General features: G+C 44.8%; 1 long non-coding RNA gene across 1 annotated transcript; it reads left to right on the top strand.

Annotated features, from left to right (window-relative positions):
- The first annotated feature begins 1,781 nt into the window (after positions 1-1,781).
- On the top strand, positions 1,782-22,253 carry LOC128794337 (uncharacterized). Its single transcript, XR_008433058.1, has 4 exons — positions 1,782-1,929; positions 3,698-3,790; positions 17,131-17,306; positions 22,018-22,253. It is a non-coding gene; the product is annotated as an uncharacterized LOC128794337 (long non-coding RNA).
- The last annotated feature ends 3,746 nt before the right edge of the window (positions 22,254-25,999 follow it).

Here is a 25,999-nt window from a genome sequence, read left to right on the forward strand (position 1 = left end):
GCCCATTCTCAGAGGAGTTATGTGTATCTGGTTGCAAGAACATCAGGAGCCTGGGTGTGTTTTAAAACATGGCTCCCCCATGGAGCAGTGATGGATGCAGCTCTGTCTGTGCTCACTGGGTCATTCTCACCCTCTGTCTGATGGAAACCCTGACTTGTTTCAGGCAAACCCCAACTTCAGCCTGTGCTGGTGCTGGTAACGAGTTCAGCCGCTTTTCCTCATGAGCTTTGTGCAGGGTGAGAGGCCAGCAGCCTGGGGAAGCTCAGGAACAGCTGGAAGGGGACTGGGAGGGTTGTTCCACTCAAGTCAGGTCTCTCACAGCATCCCTTCAATCTCCTCCTCCGGGAAGAACAGAACTGAACTCTGAGTAACAATGGTGCAGCTTATCCAACACCTTCTACAGTAATTTAGGTGATAATGAAATGCAGAATTTAGCTTTCAAACAGCTAGCTCAGCTCTGGCAGCTTCCCAGGAAGCACTGGTGAATACAACAAACTCTCCCGTGGACCTTTCCCACTCCCAGCTCCTGGAGAGGTGCGAGCTGTGCAGAAGGCTGATGTACAGGGACAGGTCGAGCACCTTCCCTGTGTGTTAGCTGGATCAGACTCAGACCAGGCTTTCTGTGATCTACCTTTAATAGAAGCATCCTCTGAGCTTAGGGAGGTCAGGCTGGTGCTGCCTGTTGAGGGCTGTCTGAAGGGTGTCTGCAGCAGGGGGTTAAAGCAGAGCCATGGCACTGACCTTCAACTCGGTCAGGGGAGGCTCCTGTCAGATCTGAGCCCTCTAATTTCATTACTCAGTGAGCTGCTGAAATTGATTTTGCTTCTCCAGCTGTTAGCAAGAGTAAAATTACATTTTTACTAGATTTCTGGCTTTCAGCAAATTAACTTGAAGGCAATCAGGATTCTTTAGGGACTATAGGAAGGAGAACAATTAGCCAAGCCATAAAAATCTAACTTAAAAAAACCTGCCAAATACAAGGCCAGCTCTCTCTTTAAAAGTTTTATATCAGCATTGTTCTACTTATGTAAATTATTGGTGCAAACAAATATAGAAAAGGTCTTTGCTCCCTTTCTGCAACATGAATTTTAATATATTTTCTCCAATTACTACAGATATTTTGCTTTTAGTTCTTATTAGGTGAACATTGCTGTAACCACTCACAAAATCTCTTCGAGATGATGCCTTTATGACTTGGGTCATTTTACTGTCATGAGGTATATCAAGTGCCATCTTGATATCCTTGTTTCCAACCTCAAAACATCCCAGAATTTATCAGTATGCATTACTTTGGTTTCACTCCTTCGCCTGCCTTCTCTGCTTAGCAGTATCCATCTTTATTTTTGCCCTGAAGCTCTTTTCCTCCTTCTTCTTCCTTTGATTCTCCTTTGCTCTTCAGGGCATTGATGTGCCATTTATTCTTGGCATCTTTCTGTGAGCCTATTTTTGCATGTCCCCTTCCTTAGCTGTACTCTAGGAAAGAAATCAAAAAGAATTTAATCAGCATTCCTGATGTAAAGTATATCCATGGGGGAAAACTTGCTTAACCTCATTTAAACAAATAGAATGAATGATTTATGTGTGTAGCAGGAAATTTCCTGGGAAACAGAGAAATCGGGGCCGCGGGGCAGGAAATTCCCAGGAAATGGGGAAATCGGAGCCGTGGGGCAGGAAATTCCCGGGAAACGGCGAAATCGGGCCCGGCCGGGCGCGGCTTTTCTGCGTCAACAGCGGCCCCTCGTGGCTGTCGGGGTTATTGCACAGGGCGGGCGCTGCCGCCCCGCATCTCCCTCAGATTCCCGAATTCCTGGTGTTTCCCGAATTCCTGGTGTTTCCCAGGAATTCCCGCACGGCGTGGGCGCGGGACCCTCTGCCGCCGCCACCGCCACTCCCTGCGGGTTTTTAAGGGGAAGGCATAGAGAATATCGGGTATTTATCGGGTGTGCAACGGGCGATGCTGCGTCCCCTTAGAGAAGTGCGGGGCCCTGTGTCCCCCTCAGTGTGGGGCAGTGTCCCCTCCTCAGCATGGGGTGTCCCCCTCAACGTGGGGTGTCCCCTGCAGTGGAGGGCACTGTGTGCCCTCAGTGTGGAGTGTTGGGTCCCCTCCTCAGTGCGGGGTGTCCCCTCAGTCCAGGGCAGTGTTCCTCTCCTCAGCGTGGCGCGTTCCCCGTCATTGTGGGGTGTCCCCAGGGCTTGTGCAGCGGCTGCCACAACACCCTGCCATAGCCTGAGGCATTTGGTGCCCCTGGAGTGCTCCTCAACCGTAACCATGTTCCAAGTGCTTTAGTGCTGACTCTAGGCAGTATAAATTCAGGATAAACGAGTCTGGTCATAGAGATGGAATACTCAAAGGAACACGGCCACATGGCCACATAGGTTTTGTCAGAATTGGGCTGTAATCTGGTATTTTCCATGCTGAGAGGCCACATGTGTAATTGCTTCATCCTTTTCCTTGGGACAGACATGTGCCAAGTACACTGCTGACCCTAGCACATAAATTTTTCACTAACAAATGAAAATAGTGAGGGGAAAAAGGAGATATTTCTAAAGGAAACTTTCACTATAAACTTTAAAACCGAAATCCGCTGATTTGGGATAAGTGATATGTCCTGCTTCCTTCGAGCTGTCACCTCGTGTTACGCACAAGATGTGACCTGTGAGCAGGCACTCCAGGACAAGGCAGATTACATCTGGGCATGTCAGAGCCTCCAGGAGTCACTCAGAGCCAGGCTAACCCCCACACACTGGGGATGTACCCCAGACCTTCACATTTGTGCGAGAGTTACTGGCCGAGCTCCATGGCAAGTGACAAAATGTGTGTTCACAATGATACAGCTTCAAAGCTATTCCGGGCTGCCAGTGCAGGGTGTCTGCCAGCAGAAACAGCACAAACAGATTCCTGCTGCTGCTGGCTGGGTCCTTAATGCTGTCTCAGGCTGGGGAGCAGCAAACTGCCCTGGGAGAGGGGCTGGGCTCTCTTCTACCTGCCAGTGCCCCCCTGCATGAATGCCCCCTGCCAGGGCCTCCCTTCCCTCCTTATCTCGCACAGGGGCATTGTCCAGCCCAGGCTGGCGTGGGGGGAATGATGACAGCTCAAAGGCTCTTCACCCTTTTTGCTCTGGGTCTTAAGGGAAGCAGAACAGGACCTGCTTCAAACCTTTCTATTCCCGGTATGCACAGCAGGGCAACAATTTCACTTGTGTGGGCCAAGATAAAGAACCACTTCCAGCATCATGGAGTCCACCCAAAGAACACCCATTTCTTGCCCTTTTTGTAATCAGAGGGTTCAGCAACTCTGGCAAAAAACCATGAGGGGAAAAGCAGTAACTCAGGTGGGTCAGTGCTGGGCTGTTTCATGTTGGACTGGCCACAAGTGCCTTGCCATGTGGCTGAAAAAACAGAGGGAAAGCTTTGGCTCACCTGTTCCCAGCAGCTCACTCTTGCAGTTGGAAAATCTCACTTCGTGAAATTATTATTATCTTCTTGTCTTTGACCACAGTGAAAGTTCCAGGACCTATTACATAAGGGAAATGGTTATCTCAATGGATAAATGCAAGCTGAGTACACAAGGAACAAAATTCTATAAAAATATGGAACCGAATATATATGCAATATGTAGAAACCATAGATACCCTATCATATAGATACCATACATATCCTATGGTATACAGAACCATCATTTAATTTGTGTGTGCAGGAGAAAGGCAGAACTTGGAGCCTGGAGAACAAAGTGAGTGGGTCTTTCCAGCTGCCTAGGAAAAAGTGAAGATGAGGAATGTACACCATCCAGGTCAGTTTGCTTTTGTTGTATTTCCCAAGGTGATGCTCAGTTAGAGAATTAAAGCCACTCATTTGGCGGGGGGGGGGGTTGGGGGGGGGGGGATCAACCTTCTCCCAGTGGCTGTGCTGTCATCCAGAAAAGCTCAAGAAAGTTTTAAGTAGTTTACAAAATCCATCATGCAGTAAGAGCAGCAAACACAACTCTTGATGCAGGTAAAAGATTCAGTATCCAAGAGGTAAAATGAAACCAGACTGTCAGAGTTTTCAAAGCTTTTGTATGAGGCTGAGAGATGAAAACAGAGTAGTCAATCATGTAGCTTAAAACAACTTAGAGTAGCCCAGAGCAGCAATGACAGTGGAGTTTGGACTTCTGTGGCAGTGTTAAAGTGCTTCAGAGCTTTCCAGTTACTGACAATTTAGCCCCACCTCCATAAACCGTGCACCCAGCTGTGATAACTGTGTGTGTGCTCCACGTTCAGAGCTGGTTAATGAGTCAGTAGCTCCTGGAGGATGCTCCTGGGTGAGTGGGTGCCTGGAGAGGAGAAGTCTTTGGGGTGACCTAATTGTGACCTCCTAGTACCTGAAAGGAGCCTGCAAGAAAGAAAGACAGAGACTTTTTCCAGGGGCCTGGAAGTGACAGGATGAGGTGGAATGGCTTCAAACTGACAGAAGGTAGGTTTAGCTTGGATATTAGGATGAAATTCCCCCCTGTGAGGGTGGAGAGGCCCTGGCACAGGGTACCCAGAGCAGCTGTGGCTGCCCCTGGATCCCTGGCAGTGCCCAAAGCCAGGTTGGACACTGGGGCTTGGAGTAAACTGGGACAGTGGAAGGTGTCCCTGCCATGGCAGGTGTGGCACTGGGATGTAAATTTCTGCCAGGGAATAAAGTGTTCATGAATCCAGGGAGCCAAAGGTACCTCTTCCATCTGTCCATCTGCACCAGCTGCACCCTAAATCTTTCTTTGAGGTTCCCCAAATCTTTATTTGAGGTTCCCTGCCTCGACAGCTCCTCTCAGGCAGGCACGGCCCAAGCCCTCCAGACTGGATGTGTTTATTTGCTTAGGAATTATCTTAATTACAGGCAGGTCCTTGTATCTTGGCTCCAGAGCCATTGTCTTCTGTCACCCTGCAGCTCTGGGGCTTCCTGGGGAGCCTTCTCTATGGCTGGGCCATCCTGAAGAGCCCGAGGGTACAAGACATGTAAACACTTGGGAAGCAAGTGGAAAATGCCATTGGGAAACAATGGATCCAGCTGCTCCTGGGGAAGCTGGGTGTTGTTACTGGGATATTGCCCAATCCTTCACTTAACCCTGAGCCATTTCCAGGCTCCAGAGGCCTGCCTGGAGACACGAGGAGCTGGTTCCTTAGAAGGCTCTACAGGGCAGCATTAGCTCTGGCAGCAAAGGCAGATCCCCTCTGTGTGCAGGGGCAGATCTCAGCTGAGATCAGTTTCTCCTTTTGCCAAAGACCAAGGTACACATTTCCTTCTGCTGCTGAGAAAGCATTCCTTTAGAAAGGGCCCGGGCTGCCATGTGCTCCTGTGAGCGGCTCTCAGGAGCTGGGATCGCAGCACCAGCCCTCAGCTGATTGCAGAGGACAGGAAGGGAGGTTTCTTGCAGAGGTGGGACTCTGACATAGGCTGCTTTTCTTTATTTGAGCAGCAGCCCTGTTCCCCTTGCTCAGGGTGTGTGCACATCCACAGTGGTGTTTCTGCAGTCGCACACAGGGATCCCTGCTCCTTTGAATGGTTGCTTCTCTTGCCTGTGGCAGGAGCTGAGGCCATGCTGGAGAGCTCCCGAGCTCAGCAGGCTGGGCTGTGCCCTCTCCTGGATGCACAGAGTCACCTGGTGTCCCTCAGGAGCTCTGGTGTCCCTGGGATCCCTCGGTTCACACCAAGGCTCTGGGAAGGGACACAGTGGCTGGAGATGTGGATACATCATCTCACTTTGTGAGACAAAAATGCAGTTATTGGGATGATGCTCGGCCAGGAATAACCAAATATTTAAAAGCATGAGGAACACCTTTAAATTCCTTATTAAAAAAAAAAAAAAAAGTAAGAAGGAGAAGCCCAGAACTGGTTCTCTCCCACCCCCAAGAATGGCTTCTCTTTGATTCTAACTGAACAGGAAAGTATTGCATTTTTCAGTTGTGTAATTAGGACTGCTGAACCCATTCACATTTGTTTCTGTCTCACATATCACCCTCTCCTCTGCTCAGTAAGTGCCGTACACAGCTGTGCACATGTACCACAAGTGATGGTGACAATCCCCCTAAGGGCTGGCTCAGCCTGCACTGCCACAGCTGAGGGGAAGGAGCAACTTTGTGTGTACCCTTCCCACCCTGGGCACTGGGCACAGGGTCTGTGGGCAAGGGGAGAGGAGCTCAGATGGGCAGGAAAGAGGTGATTTATGGTCCTGAAGAGACATGATGGAGCCAGCCATGGCTCTGACCCACTCCTCATCTGGTGAATGTGAGTGATACCTCCTGGCATTTATTAACACCCCCAGCCTCTGGAAGCACCACTGTAGCAGCCAGGCAGGCCCTGGGGTGCCTCCCACCCACAGGAAAATGATAATCTCCCCTCAGCCTTCTCCCAAGGCCACAGTCAATGTCTCTCCCTGATTCAGCTGCCAAAGGATGTTCCTGCAGAAGTCTGCTCACGCCCTGTAACGTTTTTGTCTGTTAGCTAAATATAACATGGCTAATAATTCTACTGACAAGAGGTAAATGGCCAGATTTTTTCTTTACAGAGTCTCTGCTTGGGATCCTGTATTATAATCTGGCTTCAAAAAGGGACACTTTTTCAAGTGTGTGTCTTGATGCCATACTGTACTATACATATTGTTTAAATCAGTTTCTGGTGAGTTTGGACAGGGAATTTTTAAGCTCCTGTACCACATGGGGAATCTGTGACCCCAGCTTAGGATTTCAGTTTTCACTGCAGGATCTAGCTTTCTGCACTTCTGCATTCTTTGGGATCTCACATCCCTCGTGGGGCTGTGGGCCCATGTGTCTGCTCTGAAATAAAGCACAGGTGCCGTTCTACACCCAGCTAAGTTATTCCTCAGAGAGGCTCCTCTGCAGTCTCTTCTTTTCATAGGGGCTAGTAAAAAACAATTTCACACCTGACCGGACATTTAATTTTCACAATATGTCTAAGAAACTGCAGAGAGCTCTTTTTCTGCTTTTCAAACACCCCGAAGATCAGCTGTCTTGGGTGTACTCAGTCATCATGCCATATCAATACACTTAAATACCTTCCAGACAGAAGCTCACATCCAGCCATCTCCACAGAAGCAAGGTCCCTAAAGAATTGCTGTGATTCACATCCCCAGTGTTCACTTTAAAAGAACAAAACTATATGTCTGTGAGCCTTCTAATTATTTCATGTGTTTTCTTTTAGAGAAAAAGGTATTCATGTTTCCTCCCCTCTCAGAATACCTGACTAAACATCCCAGAAAGGAAGAATTTCCCTGAAAAGGTGTGTTAGTGTGTTATTAACCCTGGAGTACTTGCCCTGGTGGAGGAATGAGAATTAATTGTCTGGTTGTGAGCTGAGAATGCTGGCAGAGGAGTTTTCTGTCGTGTCAAAGGCGGTAAGTTCTGATATATTGCACACTGCTGCAACAAAGGATTTGGGGCAAAGGAGCTGTGCTTTGTACAGTAATTGTAACATCTGCAGCAGTGCCGTGGTTCTGTACAGGCAGCTGCTCTCCTGGTGGTGTGAATGTTTGCAATGTGTACTGAGCAATGCAGGTGGAACGCTGTTACTGCTCAAGGGTCCAGGAGAGTCTACAAACACACATGTGAGAGGGCTGAAGTTAATTTGGCTTGTTCTCAGTGCTGAAAGGCTATGTGGGTCCTGCCTCTGGTGGATAGGCTGTGTCTGGTTTGGGCAGGATGCCCACGAGCAGTTACACAACCAATGGCAGAGGAACAGGAGCACACCCAACCCCAGCTCTGTCCTGCAGAACGTATCTGGGGATGTGCACCCCTGTGCTCTGCTGGCAATGGAGCCCTGGGAATGCAGTGGTGCTCTCTGCCAGCCCAGGGCCAGCCTTAGGGGCTGGCTGCTGCTTCCTAAAACTCAGGAGCCAGTCCCAGATGAAAAGAAACAGGAGGGACAAGTGAGTAGCTCGAGGGCAGGGAGGTAAAGTATCTGGAGCAGCTGAGAAATGAACCTGTGGGATAAAGGTGAACTGGTCACAAAGAGGAGACAGGAGCATCTTAAATCTTTAGCCAGACAGAGGCCCTGCCCTGAGCACAGGATCTGCACTGGCCTGGGAAGGATAAAATCCATATCAGAGATACCAAGGGGTTGAGCAAAACAGAGGCTGTTTTTCTCTGTAGGCCATCATCACACTCAAGAATTTACCTTCCTTTCTGATAGTAAATGTCAGCTCTGAGACATTGAGGGGAAGCAAAAGCACAAGAAATTCTTGTTCACGTTTCTTCCCTGCATAGTTGTAGATGAAAAGAAATGTAACTACAATGGTCATAACATGGCAATGAGTATTCTGGGGAAACATTAAACTGAGCTCTTGGGGGTAACTGCTGCCTTGCCAATGTTGTGACAATACTGGCTGTTCTGCAAAGAGCTCAGCTCCTGCAGTGTCCTTGCAGAAAGATGAGGGCTCAGGCACAGGCTTTGGGCATGTTTGAATTGACCAGCCCAGCATGGGGATGAGGGAAAACATTGTGGGCAGCACTGTTAGCACATGGGTTGGGCAAGTTCAGCTGGGTCTGACTTTTTACTAACAAGTACCAAAATTTTTCCACAGAAATTAAATATACTTTTTGATGAGTGCCATCAGCAAAAATGTGGAGTTTTGAACATTAATTTGGCAAACGGATTGCATGCATGGTTGGAGTTTTTGTTTTCAAAACTACAGATGGCACAAAACAACAATGATGTCTAATGGCAACATGGAACCAGATAAATTCAGCTAAAGGTGGCACCCTGGCTACTTCCTCTGCTCTTCATAAGTACTTTGACAGGAAATTGAAATTCACTGAGATTCACTGATGAGAACCAGTTGAATTCTCCTTCATCCATCACATGACAGGCAGTCGGCTCTGTGGGCATGAAGAAGGGATGGGGCCATGTTCACCTAACAAAGGTGCAAATCTAGGATTCTTTTCCCAATTCTCCTCTTGCCCCCGTGTGAGCTAGGATCTGGCAGGTTTCCCCTCTGTGGCAGCGGATCTGCTGGGGGGGCTCTCTGGTGCCCGAGCACGGAGCTGCCCTTTCCTCCCTGCCGGCTCTGAGCCCTTCCGGGGATTGATTCCCAGGGCTCTTCATGTTTAGCAGTTGTGAGATTTGACAAATTATTTGCTTCCCCCACTGGCTTTATCAGTAAAGCTGTCCCAGTTTGACTGAGTGCCAAGCTGGTTTTCGTAATCCCAAGTGATGGGAAATGGACCAGAGACATTCTGATTGAATGGGTGAGGAGATTCACTAATGAACTAGGAGACAATAATCAGTGCAGGTTCTGGCACTTGCAGAATGCTTATGTTTTGTGAAAACAGCACAGATTCTATTTTTTTAACATTATATTAAAAAATTCAGTGATCTAACTGTCTGGAGGAGCTAGTATTAAAGATCAGCACAGCTTTTTGGAAGTTTGCCATAATAAAAACAATAATGATTATTATTATCAATTATTAAAACTTATTCAAGATGCCTCCAATCTCCCTCTCCATGTCCATTTATGGTAAATGAAGGCAATAATTTTACAGGTGGTTATAACTCATTTTAGTAATATAATTATTAATTCCTTTTTTTCCTTCCCCTTTTTCTGCATCCCTGTGATTAAACATTAAATAGAGAATGTTTAAACATTCCCTTTGGAAAAAAATATGTCATGTGGTGGGACAGGAATGGGAAGCTCTCAATTTCTTATTGTACTTTATATAATCCTGCTTCTGGGCACAACAGAAGTTTATCCAAAACCACAGTTGTGTTGGTGTGCAGGTACTGGGGCATTTCCTAATGGCTCACAAGAATCAATCAAAGGTTTTAATGTTCCCAGCTTGAGCCAAATGCTGCCCTCCCTTTCCAGGGAGCTATGTGAAATCACAGAAACTCCCTGTACTGTTTCAGCCATTCTGGTGACACCAAGAGGGAAACTGAGCTCATGAATTAGTATTTGTGCCCAACCAAGGCTTCACCTGGGCCAGTCCAGTGTGCCCTTATGGTAAATATTGAATGATTGAGTTGATTGAAGGTGAAATGTTTAGAAATAGGAGGCAAAACAAGAACAGGTTTTGACCTGTTAAAATATTTTTTCATAGTTTTTAGTTCTGACCATGGCTGTGGTGTTGGAGAGACCTCCACCTTTAACTGTTCCACTCCAGACTGTAATAGAAGTCTGACCCCTTTTAGGATATCTGTTTCTGTGCTCATGTGTGTGCTTCCTTTTTGGTATTTGATTCTGAAATCAGTCTCACACCAGGTATCCACTGGCTGTGCAAAAACCCTACTGCTGTAAAAGGCTGCTGTAAAAACAATATTCACTAGTACTTAGCAGAACTTTGCAGAAATTGGTGCCTATTTGGTAAGGAGCATGGTCCTGTCTCTGTGTCTTATGCATTCTTTATTAATACCTGGGTGTGGACTCTTCATATGAATCAGTTTGCTTTATGAATGGGTTTGGTTTGGGCACTGAATCAATGAGTTTGGTTTGGGCTCTGAATGGGTTTGGTTTGAGGACTGAATGGGTTTGGTTTGGGAACTGAACCAGTTTGGTTTGTGCACTGAGCTGGTCTGGTTTGGGCACTGAATGGGTCTGGTGTGGGCACTAGGACAAAGCATTTGGGTGTGGAGGGTGTCAAGCCCCCCCTGCTCAGCAGAGGAGCAGTTCCCATCCATGTCCTGAGTGTTGCTGTGGGCTGAATGCTGCTATGGCAGATTTTTGTTCATAGTGCTGGGTGCTGTGAGCAATAATCTCATGAGCTCCCTGTGGAAAAAACCTCCTTTCCACACCCATTATTGTGTAGAATAAAATCAATATTCTCCTAGGCTTTGTCAGAGTGAAACAAAAGCCCTGTACAAGTGGAAATAATAACCATTCATGTATGTGCTGTGCATGAGGGAATTAGGCAGGCTTTTTAACCCTCTTCTTGGCAGGTAAAATACTTCATCCGACAAAAAAAAAAAAAAAAATCTTGTTTTGTTTGATTTTTACAAATAGAATAATTTTAGCATGTGACCTGTCTTGTTTTTGTACTGTAGCCAGTCAGAAAAATAGGCTAAAATGTTTTGGTTGGTGCTTTTTTTAAGCTCTGCCTTGACCTGTCTTCCAGTTAAACCCCGGTTAAACCACTGGAGGGCAGGATAGAAACAAAGGAAAGCTCTTTCCAAAGCAGGACTGCTCCTGGTTCACAGATTTGTGTGTGCAGGACATTTATCTTCAGTATTCTGCAGACCCACTTCTACTCATTATTGCAGTGAAATCTTGGCACAGATAATCAGAGGGGAAGTTCATTTGTTCTGAATAAAAGTCAAAAGTTTTTATTTAGCAATACTTTTTTTTTCCCCAAAGTCTGATGAATGAGCCTTCTCAAGCACTTTGGTCACAGAATATATCACAGATATCACAGAATCCTGGAACGGTTTGGGTTGGAAGGGACCTTAAAGATGATCTGGTTCCAGCCCCCAGCCTGGGCAGGGCTGCCACACAGCAGCTCAGGTATATTGCAAACCGTGCAACAGAGGAAACACCCCCGCATTTAAAACCCAGAGGCATCCCTTGGACAGCAGTGTCAGCACAGCTGAATGTTGGCATCACAGACAGTCTTTGGGAGTCAAAAATAGGTGTGCATTTTGGAAATTCACCTTTTTTTTTTTTTTTTTTTTTCTGAAAACACATAAACTGGACAGATCAGTCATTTCTCTAGTTGCACAAATAAATTGTATATCTTGCCATAAATGTCAACCTTCGATGCAATCATTCCAGGACAGCAGGTAGGAACTCTCTGGTCTCAATGTAGTTGGTGGTTTCTCTGTCTTGTTCCATTTATTTATTAGTTAAAAGATTAAGGTGCTATATTGAAGTGATCTCTTAGAGTTGTTGGAGGCCAGGTTTTTGTGGGGTTTTTGATTGGTTTTCTGGTTTGTTTTTTGTTTGGTGGTGGTGATGGGGGGCTTGCTTCAAGTGGAGTAGAAGGAAGCTCAGACTCAGCTGAGCAGTGAGGGTTTTGGGTAACAACAAGTGCATCATTTTCCTCTATTAAATTTTAAACAAAAGGGAAAAATGTCTAGACTGGGCAAATAGGTGGGGTTAGAAGGTGCCTCGGGTGCTGAGTGCAGTAACCTCTATTTAACCAACACATACACCAGGGACAGAGCTGACCCCTTTGCTGAGCGCTTCCCTTGCTCTGACTTCTGGCAGCCTTCGAAGACCTTGCCTAATTTATTTCTAGGCCATGTTTAAAACATGCTGGTTAAGGTCTGTGAAGTGTTTTAAAGTCCCACCTGCTTCCCTGCCAGATTTCCATGCAGCTCAGTGTCATCCCTGAGACTGTTCCACTGTCCTGGTCCCACTTTGATCTGGGGCCCAGTGCAGGTGAGGTGTCAAGTGGCTGGAGGAGAGGTCAATGCCAGGGAAAACGATCCCTGTGTGCTCCTGCCTGTGCTGTTTATCTCCAAACAGAAGTGCTCTTTTGTGTCCAGGACAGCTCTTGGAGGGGGGGCTGAGGAGCTCTGGCTCAGTCCTGTCAGGGCAATCCTGAGGCAGATGCCAGCCAAAAAGAGAAGCTGATGAAATGTTTGATAACTAGATCAGCTGCAGAGCCACCCCAGCTGCACCTGGCTCCCTCTGCCTGTCCAGGTGAGGGCCAAGTCCCCAGGAGCTGTCCCCAGGCACAGACAAGGAGCACAGGGACCTGCACAGGTTTCTGCCTCATTTTCCTGCTGCTCTTACCTAACCCTGTGTTAGAAGTTTATGTTTTTGTCTTTCCTTTCGCATACAATGAAAGCCTATTTTCCTTAGCCAGTTAATTCCTTGCTTCTGGAAATCCTGCTTCCATTCTTAGCAACCTGCCTGCTTTTGACAAATTAAGAATACCAAGAGAGTATAACAATGTGTTTTCCTTGTGGTGAAGACAGCATTTAAAGTACAGAACAGCTATTAAAGACAGTAAAAAATGCAATTTTGATGTTTTCCAATTTTTATTATGGTAGACAGGTAGTTTCATGTTAGAGATAAGCCTATCTGTAAGTGCAATAATTACTCTTTAATTAAGATAATTATAAAAACAGGAATGTAAATACTCAAGGTATAGTATGCCTCAACATTTTTGCCTTCACATTATCCACAAACTTATCTTGCATACCCTGTTTTTACTTGATGATTACAACAGCCTGTGCTCAAAACTGAAAACAGAGCAAGCAATTAAACTGTATGTAGACTGTTAAGTTTAATAGCTGAGAAAGACATTTTGTTGTCATTTTCCTAATTTTTTCAATCTTTATCTTTTTATCTTCTTTCCTAAGGAGCTGGTGAGATTCTCCCACCAGTTTCTGATACTGAGCTTATTTCCAGCTGCACTGGGGCAAGGGGCAATGCTTTCTATGTTCCATCAGGGCTCACAAAAATACCTCGCCAAAAGTAAGAGACCTCCCTAGTACTGAAAAAGGCAGAAGGTGAATTCTTATTAGAGAAACAGGTGAGAAATATTCTGAGTGCCCCAGCTGCAGGAAAATTGTGTATTTTGAGACCTCAGAGGCACCAACCATGAACCAGCAATTGGGGCCAACCCAACTGCAGCAGCTGTGCTGCTGGTGGCATTGGTCATTTCATCTGTTCAGCAAAATATTAATCTCTTTTGTGTCTTCCTAACAGATAAATCCGTGGAGCACTAAAGTGCAACAGCAGATCTGTAACGCCATTCTATTCTGACTAAAGAGAAACCCAAACAATAACCAGCTCCTTGCAGTCACAGAGCCCATTATTCCTAGGCTTGTTTCTGTTCACTACGCAGTGATGAACAGAAGTTATTAGAGAATGATGGCAGTTTTGTGATTTTATTTTATTAGTTTTTGTAATAAAAGAAGGGAAATCATGCATCTGGAATTAATGGTCTGGGAAATACTCGTGTGCCCAACTGCTCTCTTGTCTCCTTATGCAAGGTCCTTTCTCTGATATGCCTGTGCTGCAGAGTCCCATCCTGTTTCTCTTTGAGTCTCTGCATGCTATTCCCTGTTAGTAATAATGATTTCTCTAAGTGTTTGATTTTCTTTGTCCCCCTTTATTCAGGGATGTATGACACTGCAGAATGTGATGTGGGGGATCACTGCCATGAGCCCACAGAGCTGTGGTTTCTGGCACAGGGTCTGAGATGCTGTAGGAGAGCATTTCCAAATACCTGAAGCTGTGTTGCACATCCATGATGTGGCTGGTAAGACACCAGAGGAATCTGGGGAGGAGGCTGAGTACCCCAGTGCCCATTGGAAAGGGAGACTGTATCAAATTAGGTGGAGACAAGCTCTCAATACCTTAAACATTCACAGTTGTCTGGTGGTTTGGTCAAACTGGGACACTCAGGGTTAGGTCATGAGCAAAGTGTAAATTCTGTGAGCAGAATTGCCACCTGTACAGAATTAGCGCTTTTAAACTATCGAGACAGGGAATCAGTGGGGCATTTATTGCACTTTAACAGGAGTAAGAGTGTGTCCAAAGCCACTAATTCAATACAATACAGCTTACTCTCCTGTTTGATCTCTGGGAGCTCAGTCCCACTGGGAAGAAAACTAAAGTTCTGTGAAACTGAGATGCTAAGCCCCAGTTCTGCAGAGCTTAGAGGATGACTCAGGTCTGCCACACAAACATTGACCTCAAGGTCTCACTTTCAGATTTGATGGAACAATAATTTTGGCCACTTCACACAGGTTAGAGATGCAAGCCCTGATACCTGCAAATAAAAGTGTCTCTGATGGATGATGCAGTGACTCAGTGAAGAATTATAATATCTTTTCTTGGGAAAAAACCCTCAATTTGAATTGAGTGCACCTGGTGACAGGTCTGTGTGTATCAGCAATTCAGAACCAGTGCATGGACACTCTGAGTGCTCCAACAGCTCTTGGGATGGGATTATATCAGTAAAGGCCTCCCTTGACTTTTGGGCTGTTTGGATTAAGATTTAGGGTTACATTAACTCTTTTGGTTATTGATATGTTTAATGGAATTTTTTTTTAAAAAAAGCTTTTTTAGGAAACCGTTCCAACGCTATACTTGGTTGTAGACAAAATGAGGAAATATTCCATATCTCCAGAGGGTCTGGCTCTAGGAAGTTCCCAATCTGATCACTACTTTGGTGAGGGTAGAATGTTCTGAAACAAGTTATGATGGTGAATCCAGAGTCATTCTCTGAGGTTTGGGGAGGCTCTTAACTTACAAATTTGATAAGGAAGGTGATCAGGTGCCCATTCATTGAAAGAGTCTTCAGACTCTGCACTAAGCAAATTCTTCATTGGAGCAAACTGGTCATCCTAACCTTGTAAAGGAAATGAAAGAAATGGTGGAATCCCAGAGGAGCTGGTGAGCTGGAGCTGGTCCTGGCCCAGAGGGAGCACGTCCACTGCCAGTGCCCTGCTGCTGCCATTGCTCTCTGACATTCACAGAATGCCATGGCTTGTCAGGACGTGCCCAGGGCAGGAACGAAAGAACGGGGAATCTTTTCCAGATCAAGATAATCCTCATAAATACCAGGGACAGAATTCTTGAAAACCAAGTGCTGGGGCAAATGATAACTTAATCATTTTCTGGAAGTTTAAATCAGAGGAGAGAATCTGCCTGCAAAATTCAACATGCAAAGTTTTGAACAATGTCAGTTATGCAGCCTCCTAACCTGTACATCCAGGCAGACAAATGGGGCGTCTGGAAAAGCAGACAGCAATCCAAAATCGACTCCAGATTGGTAGTGACAACAAATTTTTAAAGGAAGTTTAGTGAGTTCTGTAAGGCAGGTCATTGTGGATGCTGTTTGCAGAACACGAGTATCCCAATTTAACCATGACTGTGTCACTAAAAGGGTTTTCTACTGATCCTCTGAACAAAGCAGCCAAACAGAGAATGGTGCCCAAGGAGTGTAGGCTGTGCAGTGTGGCACTTCCAGATCACTGGCAGGATAGACAAAATTCTCTTGGTAAACCTTATCTGTTCTGGTGTCCTTGATGTCCTCTGAGGGTGTAAGCCAAAGAGCTTCACATTTTAAGGCTCTTATTAAACCAAGGAACGAGCATACTTTTGTCAGGTTGCATTATTTTGCAGCAAATTATCTAAATCAATAAACTTAACATCTGAGACAGGTGTTGTGCCCCGGATATCCTTCTTGATCATTTTAGGGCTGGTTAAAGGAGTAGTCTCTGAAAGTAACACCTTTTATTGAATGAAAGAACACAGAAGGTCCCTGTCAGACAGCTCCTGAGCTGGACATGAGTGCCATTGCTACTCTTCTCTCCTCTGGTAAGTTTTGTACATCTGGTGTTGATGCAATAGGCTCTGTGACAGTGCAGCCACCTTAACCTTTTGCAGCAGGCTCACTTCCAGTACAACAGGATAACTGATCAGCAAGGTTACAGCAGGCAGGTGGGAATAGTCTGGAATTGGCCTGAAGGAAAAAAGGATTAAAGAAACTTGGGTGGATATGTTGGACTGCAGCTCCTTTCCTGTAAGTTCTTTGTAATATTTGTGGTGGTGATGTGATTGGTATCTAACTGCTGCAGGGTTACCTTTAAAAAGAAGACCAGAATGGCCCAGGAACTCACTCTCTAACGGTCTGGTTGGGATAATTTATTTTCCTTGAATTGAACGTCTCTCCAGGTGTTGGTAAATGTATAGAACATCCTGTTCCTTGATCAGTTTGTGCTTGTGTTTCTTCTTCCAGTTTTCACCTGGAATTAATTCTGCAATATGTGGCTCAGTTTTATGGTCCTTCACTGCATCCTCTCCACTGCAAACAGGGAGAATGCCAGTCTGGATGCACACCTGGCTGTACCTGAGACCCAATGCACAACTGGAATAGATTCTGGTTACCATTTGTTACTTACCATGATGTTTACCAAATGAATGACCACTAATAGGAATTTTGTGATGTGGGCTCTTGGATTCTATTCCCTGAGGAGTCCTGGTTCCCCTTGGGAACATGTGCAAGTTGTTTTCCTCCCTATGCTTTAATTTTATTGTTTGTAAATTGGGATTCCATATGAATCTCCTTCATAAAGCTGTTATTCCACTATTGTCAGCAACAGTCACATCCAATAGAATAAAATGTTGATTTCTAATTTCTATCAAACCTCTCCACATTGTATTTTTGGGGTAATGCTTTGTCCTTGTATCTTTTGCAATAGCACAGGAGATAAGATTCAGATTTCACCCTCCTTGGGCCAGGAAACACTGGGAGCTGATAAATCCAAGGAAATACTCAAAACTTCCTTATCAGAGGAGTGGCATTGCCTTTGTCTGTCTGAGCAGGGTGAGGCCCTGCTGATGTCCCAAAGCTGGAGGCAGGACACAGGAATTCCAGGTACTGCAGGGGATGACAGATCCAAACAGGATTCGGGGCTGTACTCTCTGATTTGTTCCCTCAACTTCTGTGTCAGTGCTGACTCCCCCGATGGAGTGTGAGCATTGCACCCTGGCAGAGCCCTTTCCCAGCTCCAGCTGCAGTGGCAGCAGGGCTGGCAGGCAAGGGCAGCAGCTCCAAGCACCACCACTCTGAGGGGGGAACGAGGGATCCGTGACAAGAGGCAAAGCATTGATTAATGGGCTTGAGAATTAATCCATGTTTTTATGCCTGGTTGGGAAATGATTCAAATTGTATCCCCTTGTAGACTGTGTATTTAATAGGATGATAGGAAATACATGCAATGTAAAACAAAGTTTGGGGATATAATAATAAGTAAATCGAGGTGTTCTGCACTTTGACGTAATCCCCCCAATACCACCTGCATGTACTCTTCCCAGTGTACATGACTGCATTGGGTCCATAGGTTTGTGCACCTTGGGGGAGAAATGCTATGATTTGCTGAAAGACAGAACTGGAAAACAGTTGAAGCTCTTTCTGAGCTCTAGAGATTGCACAAGGATGTGACCACAAAGGAAACCAGTACCAAGTTCCCAGTGGAACAACACTCACAAAATGGTTTCACTACCCGGGGCTTTTGTGAAGGTCTTTTGCATCTTGAGGTGAGTTCAAGATCACTTTTATATAAGCACTGACCAGTCAAGTCTTAACTAACCCCACAGAAGTAATGCAGAAGTAATGACAAGTCTCTGCTGTTCATCCTTCTGCCCCTCCCACCATGCTGCTAACATTTCCATTTTTCTTGGCTAATTAGTCTTGAATTTTGTTGGTTTAAAATATCCTTTTGTTAAGTTTTTATTTTGCAAAAAAAAATTATTGGGAATTCTTTTACTGTTTCAATGTCTGTCATGTGTTACTCCAGTAAATAACTTTAAAAAATCAAATATTGATTTATATGTTTGGCTTCCCTTTGTTCTATACAAAAGCAATGATTTCACTTAGCTATTATGATGGATAAAACTTCAGAGATAATTAAATACATTAAATCCCTAAGGGAAGACTTACTTCAGGTCTGAACTATTCAGACTTGAAAGCCTTTGGAAAGTGTTAAATCCACTATCATTTCAATACTGTGACTTAAAAAGCCCAGCAGACCCACACAGAACAGATGCAGTGCAAGGAGCTGTTGTGTGTTAAAGGCATTTTCCTGAATCCATGCAAAACCAGCAGCAGAGCACGACTGCTGTGTGTTTTATGTAAACCTTTCATATATTCACAGTAGCTGAATAAGAGCTTGGACTTTGTGCACTTTTTAAATTGCTGTGCAGCTGTGGCCAGGTGCTGAGAGCTTTATTTGCCACAGCACTGGGCCTGCCAGCTTTGGCACTGCTTGGAAAAGCCTCCTGATGTGTCTGTCTGTCCCTGCCTTGCTTTTTCCTAGCCATTGGTTTTCCTGGGCAAGAACAGGAAAAATGTTTAACTTTGCCATCCTACACACATCCATGTGTGGAAGTGTCCATCCCTGGCAGTGTCCAAGGCCAGGCTGGATGGGGCTGAGAGCAGCCTGGGACTGTGGGAAGTGTCCCTGCCCATGGCAGGGGTCGGATGAGTTGAGCTTTAATCATCCCAAAGCATTCCAGGACTCTCTGATAACAAGTTAAAACTTCAAGATGTAGCTATTTAGGATTATTGTCAGTGTATTTAGCACACAGCTGCAGAGAGCAGCAGGTACCTCCTGCATCTTCCACTTTTGTTCTGGATTGATTTAGGACTTGCTGTTCCTATCTATGCAGTTCTCAACTGTTGTCACCTGAGTTAGTCAGAAAACACTGAGCCAAGGAACCCTCACTAGGGAAGTCCAGGAGATCACTACCTGTGGTGAATTGCACTAAGAATTATGTGTAAATCAAAATATGAATTTTTTTCTTTATACATAAAAATGTGTTTTTCAACTTCAGCTGAAAATTTGGAATAAGAAGCAAAGCATGAAATTTCCTGAAAAGGGCAAAAATTTTTACACAAAAATATTAACATTCCACATGAGAATCTATCATGCATCCAGACTGCAACAGAGAAGGGGGGAGTGTGTCCATGTGTGAGGGGTGAAAGCATCTTCCCTGAGTCAGGATGTTTGCTCTGCAGCAGGGCTGGGCCTGGGGCTCTCTCTGGGGTTGGAATCCCTGTCAGTAGAGCCACATCCAGCCTTGGATGACTTCCTGCCCAATTTCTCCTGGCCGGGGTGATCCAGCAGCTCTGGAGGAACAAGGGATGGATGAGGGCAGTTTTGGCCTCAGGCTGGAATGGTCACAGGCTGCCATCCCCCCCTGGGACCGGCTGGACGTGCCTCTAGGGACACCTTTTGGCCACACATTTCAAGTCAGATGAGCTGAACCCACACTTTGCAAAATTCATAACAGCTGGTTTTGCATCTGTTATGGTTTGATGCTAGTGTAATGCTAGTGCACTTATGAAAATATATTTTTCTTAAAAGATTGCTGTGAGATGTGACTAGAAACAGAGTAGAGTAGGCTCAAGCTTAAAAATAAAGAGCTTTATTAACTTACAACTATAATAAAAGGAACACGCAGAATTTAGAATGAAAACCTTCTAAAACATTCTTCTTCGCTTTACTTAATTCCTTATCGACCCATGACAGCATCTGACCAAATATAGGGAAAGCACTGGTGGAGAATGTTGTGCTGGTCCTTCAGTTTTCTTGTCTAAAGTATAAAGGTGAACAGGGAGAGGAGAGGAGAGGAGAGGAGAGGAGAGGAGAGGAGAGGAGAGGAGAGGAGAGGAGAGGAGAGGAGAGGAGAGGAGAGGAGAGGAGAGGAGAGGAGAGGAGAGGAGAGGAGAGGAGAGGAGAGGAGAGGAGAGAAGAGAAGAGAAGAGAAGAGAAGAGAAGAGAAGAGAAAGAGAAGAGAAGAGAAGAGAAGAGAAGAGAAGAGAAGAGAAGAGAAGAGAGAGAAGAGAAGAGAAGAGAAGAGAAGAGAAGAGAAGAGAAGAGAAGAGAAGAGAAGAGAAGAGAAGAGAAGAGAAGAGAAGAGAAGAGAAGAGAAGAGAGAAGAACAAACCCCAAAACAATAGAAACAAAACAAAACAAAACAAACAAAAAAGAAAAAGAAAAATAAGATTGTCAAAGCTTTTATTTTACAAGCAAAGCAAGTGCTCATGCTGATGATCTTAGTCCAGGAGGACCCAACCTATTTTATCTCCCTTTTCACAGCATGTCTTGGCACCCATGGGTCTGAGCCAGCCATGAACCATTCTGTAGCACCCCTGCAGCTCCCTGCCTGCCCTGCAGTGCTTATGGGACTGTGCCACCCTGTGCCAGCAGCCAGGGGAATCCTTACAGACACCCTGTCAGCAACACAGCCAGCAGGGAAGGAATCAGCATTCTGCAGGCAGAAAATGTGAATCAGAAGATTTATTAGCTAGAGAATGAATCTAGTAGATGATAATGTGGGAGACTTGGCATTACTGTTTTGCCTGCTTCATGAATAAAAATCAGTATTTGTGTATTTAATGAAAAAAGGAACCTCTTAATATTAAAAGGGTTAATTCTTAACTAATTCCTCTTTCAGAGACAAGAAATATTTCCTGTAAGCCATAAATAACACATTTTAATAAACTGAGACTTTGATTACTTCATGCGGTCCGACTTGCATTGTAATTTCGCAGAGACTCTTTGACACCGTTCCAACATCCAGTTTCTGTTGTGCATATTAAAAGTTCTACATATTTCAGACATGTACAGGTCTTCATGGTCTACTAGTGAACAGTGTCATTACTGAAAATAAGTTTGACCTTCTAGAGAAATAATTGACTTTTAACGGAAAGCAATTTTATTTTTAAAAAAACTTCATTGTTTTCATGATTTACCTTTAATTTATGTTCCCTTACTATACAGTCATTTTTCTCAAACTGCACTAATTTTGTAGTTCAAACAAGGCTTCCATTTCACCCTTGAGCCAGGATCCCTGATTTTTCTTTCAACTGGAAGTGCACAAGCTAAATTTTTGGAATCGGTTCAAGGTCAAATTCAGTTCCTTGGAGTTTTGTCTTGAATGTGAACTTCAACAAGGAATGATAAAAAGTAACTTTTTCTCAGTGACAAATCCTAGCCAATATGTTGGTCGTGGCATTAAAAGAGCAAGAGGGCTCATGCTGGCATATGCTCCAGTGCTGGAAAGAGCTTTACCTGCTTGAAAAGACTGGAAATTAATTCAAGCAGCATCTGTTTTGCCCTCTCTAATTTACTTTCATTGATTATATCCCTACAATGAGCATTTGGTAGAGAACATTTTTAATGTGGTTCCCTCCCTGACCCCCTGAAAAAGGAATAAGGAATGAATATACTTACCTGTGGGTTCAGCAGGTGCACATTGAATTGCTTGAAATTTTGAGTTTGCTTCCATACTGGGGAAAAATGTTTTCCCTCAAACTGGGGAAGTGGTTCAGCTATAAACTAGCTGAAAATGTGCTAAAAATTATAGACAACCATTCACTAAACCTCAGTTTCTGCAAAAAACTGAGTAGCCCTGAGCAAAATATGGCCCACGTTTCAGCTGGGTGAGCTCCTCCCAGAGACCTGAATTATTTTCTCTATTTACAACCACATATTAAGAACTTTTCTCTGTATCTCCAGTATTTCCCTGTCTTTGCAATTGATTAGATGACACCAAGAATCTTTGCATTTTTTTCATTGCAGGTTTCTTGTGGCCTGGAACAGCTTGCAGAGAGGTGAGCTGCTCTCCTCCACTGCTCCAAAATCCACCCATTGATGCTCAGACTGCAGATATGCTTTGCTGTCCCTGGAATTCCTTTGTTCAGAGCTGACTGTTCATCTTTACTCCTGGTTATTTATGGTTTACCTGATTTTGGCTGAGCTGAGTTCAGGGCTGAGTAATTTTCCAGCAACTTTGTTCATGATGAACACTTCACTAAACTTGCTACCAATGCCTTTGATCAATTCTCTCTTATAAAACCAATTATTCAAAGCAAACCAGGCTGCTCATGGAGTTCTTAGCTAGCTTTTGAACTGCCAGGCTGATGGTGGATAGTGTTTATATTGTAATTGTAAATGAAAATGGTATTTATTGCTTCTTCCAGTTGCTTTTACTGGGGGGTCTGCTGTATCTTGGGGCTCTCTATTAACTTATCCAGGCATTCACTTTACCCAGAGGTATTTCTCACTTTTCCAGTGTCAGTGAAATTGCTCCTGCACAGCAGCATAAAGGGACATAGAGGCTGCTGAAAATTTCCTATGAAAAAAAATTATATCACTCTTACAAACACACAGGAAAGGAAAAGGATGAGAATCTGAAATTACAGTAAAGGATTCTTAGAGAAATGTGCTTGACAGGAGGATTTAAATGAAAATCAGGACTCATCTGAGGCTTCAAGAGTTGGGGGGAGGTCTCTAGGATCAGGAGTAGGACAGAAGAAGTGAAGACAAGAACAGGAGTATAAAAGGAAGGTTACAGAGATGTCAGTGGTTCCAAAAAGCCTTCAGAAACAAAGGTTATGACAGTAACCATGTACTTTATTTTGTCTTTCTCAGCTGTTGCGTAGAAGCTGGATTTGCATTAAATTTTGTATTTTTATGAAGGGATCAGTTAGTTTTTGTAGCAGTTCATCCCAAGTTTGTGGCAACAGCACAGCACCAGAGCAGGGAGTGTAAGGCACCTTAGGAGGAGGCCAGCAGCAGCAGGAGGACAGGGTGGTAGCCCAGGGGTGAGGGTCAGTGTGTGCAGCCAGGCTGTGTGACACTCTGGGACTGTCACTCTTCAGATCTGTGTTTTCACTGTCCTTCCTGTGTGTGCAATGAGTCCTTCTGGTCTATCATAAAATATTTCCGGGAGATCCTTGAGCTCTGGGTTTGGCTGCCTGGCTCCTGTACGAGGTTTGCAGGCTCTGCCCTCTCCATGGAGGGCAGCCCAGGAATTTCCTTTAACCTGGGTGGGCTCTGGGTCTGGCACCCTCTGGAAGGCAGCAAAGCCATGGGTGCACTCTGTGTCTCTCATTCTCATATCCCTCACACTGGATTAAAACTTTCCCTTGGCTTCAATGGAATCATTTCTTATTAACTCCAGTACAAATAAGAGCAGGAGCTGGTCTGCAAATGTTGAATTATTCATTGTGTCTTCAGCAGGGCTTTCTAAGATACCCAGTATCTTTGATCTATGACATCACTGGTTGTGGAAGCCAAGAGGAGACATTCTACAACTGAAATGTAAATTCCCAGATATGACCTGAAACGTAAATTCCAGTAATATTCCTCCTCCAGATGATCTCTTATTTCATATAAACCCAGCTTAACAAATATTCACCACTTCTACTGCAGCCAGCTTTGTGCAATTTAAAAGCAATGATGCACAACTAATTGCTGGTGCATTGTGCTCAGTTATAGCAGCAGTGAATGATTTCCAAAAGTTGATTATCCTTGGATGAATGATTTTCTTACCTCTGGTACATGCAGGGTTTACTTTTTCTGCTGTGATAGACAGCTAACCACATGTTCTACCTCAGTGGAACATCAGTGTGTGGTGGTGAAATCCATTTCATGCCTTGCAGTGGGTGTGTTCTCTCATGGTTTTTGATAGTGATGTTTTATGGTGTACACAATCACCAGGCCACACTTGGAAGAGAGAGGGCTAAAATGGAATTTATTACCTTTAAATTTGATCCAAAGCCTTCAAAGAGTTTCAAAAAAAAAAAAAAAAAAAAAAAAAAGAAGAGAATTATGCACGCTGGCAGGAGACAGCATTTGCAGATGTAATACTTTTACTCTTTTCAGTTGTAGAACATGCAGAAAATAAATACCACCACATGCATTCTTCATGGCAGGCAGGTAACTTCAGTGGGCTCCTCAGAAGGCTGAAATTAGCCCTGAGTGTCCAAACCAATGTGACTTCCAATCAACCATCTGTCTGCAGGCTGCTTATAGGGTTATATACAAGTTGTTCAGAAAATACCAGTTCAAACTATCTCTTTTAGTTTTGGCAAATTAACTGAATCTTTTGCACTCAAAGCCACTCACTGATGTGAAGATCAGCTCTCAATGTCCAACCCTCAGTGCTGAGAGAAAGAGGAGGGAAATTATTTGAGAAGTTTAAATGAGCAGAAGCTCAGAGTGGTATTTCTGAAATAATTTGACAGGTTGCCTGGATAATCTGTGGCTGCCCCATCCCTGGAGGTGTCCAAGGCCAGGCTGTACCTTGTGCAGACACCCAGGTATCTAAATGGTGTCATAAAATTGCACCAGGTTTCACTCTTGGTGGAAGTCCATGGGATTTAGCTCCTCCAGTCTCAGTGTTTGTAAAGCAAATTAACAAATTGTGGAAAAGTTAGTCCAGGGTGTATTGTTATCCATTAGGGTTGAACCTGCCAAGAGCAGATCCTGATGTGATTACTGAGACAAAAGTATCACTGAAGTTCTGGAATTTTGCCCAAATTAGGGCTTCAGCACTCAGTCCTTGGCCTTTTATGTCATCAGCAATCATAATGAGGTTATTTGTTAGTGTTCTCAGCTGAATAGCATCTAACAAGAAAGCGTCACATTTGTTTGACAGAGCAAAATATATTTTCATGTGAAATCTGTTCTTTAAAATTCCAAGCCCTGTTTACACCCAGGAAATTGCTTAATTTGTAGCAATTTCCTTTTCTTTAATTCCATTTCCAATTCCCATTATGAAACTCCCAGGCATGTAGTATGGCCCAATAAATAGGTGGAGTAGGACCAGAAAGGAGGAAATACCTGCCCTTTTGTACATTTTACTCCCATTTAGAGAAGGAAAATAAGAGAGATATATACATAAATTCCAAATGTAAGCAGTTACAATAATTAGCAGCAAGATTAGCACTTGATTAACACTTTTTTGATTTTTTTCCATATCCCCCTTTGCAGCCAGACATAAGTGGAATATTGTGGCTGACGTACTAAAGCCCTTTTGTGAAAATTCATGTGTAGATTATGAAGCTACGCCCCGAGCCCTGCTCCCAGCAGAGGTGGATGTCACCATACCCAGCTCACAGGCTGCAAAATACCCCTCAAAGCCGTGCTCAGGATCAGCCACAGAGCCATGGTGAGCGTGAGCCAGCCGGATACACCCCGGGCTGCTCTCCTTGCCCACTTCCCAGCAGAAATTCCCTGGGCTGGGCTGCGGGAGGCACTTTTGGATGTTGAACTGGGGCTCTCCAGCCCTTGCTCTGGTGGGATCCCGCTGGTGTTGGCATCACTGCCCCTTCCCTGTGCTCCACACACAGCCAGGACGCTCCCCCTGCGCTGGCACTGTGCTCCTCACTCTGCACGTTCCCAGGTGGGGTCCCTGGTGGGTGACACGCAAGCAGGGGTGTCTGAGCACTGCCCTCGCCCTGTCTGCCCTGTGGACATTTGTGACAAGGTGGCAACAAACAGCATTGCTGGGCAGGGAGGAGCAGATGTTTGACATGGGACAGGCACTGGCAGGGGAGTATAAGAGCCAGAACAAACAAAAGAATTTTCTTCCTTGATAACAGAATTGATTTAGCAGAGAGGGGAATCAGAATGCCAGGAATTACCTCCTGAAGCCTCGGTGAAATGCAGTGGCACCACAGCTCACCTCTCTCATGCCCTAGTGCTCTCCTTCCCATCTCCAGTCACTCCTGAGCTGGAGTCCAGCTTCCCTTGTCCTGAGGAAAGCTGCTGGCGC

The sequence above is a fragment of the Vidua chalybeata genome, chromosome 12 (assembly GCF_026979565.1).
Source record: "Vidua chalybeata isolate OUT-0048 chromosome 12, bVidCha1 merged haplotype, whole genome shotgun sequence".
Lineage (NCBI taxonomy): Eukaryota > Metazoa > Chordata > Aves > Passeriformes > Viduidae > Vidua > Vidua chalybeata.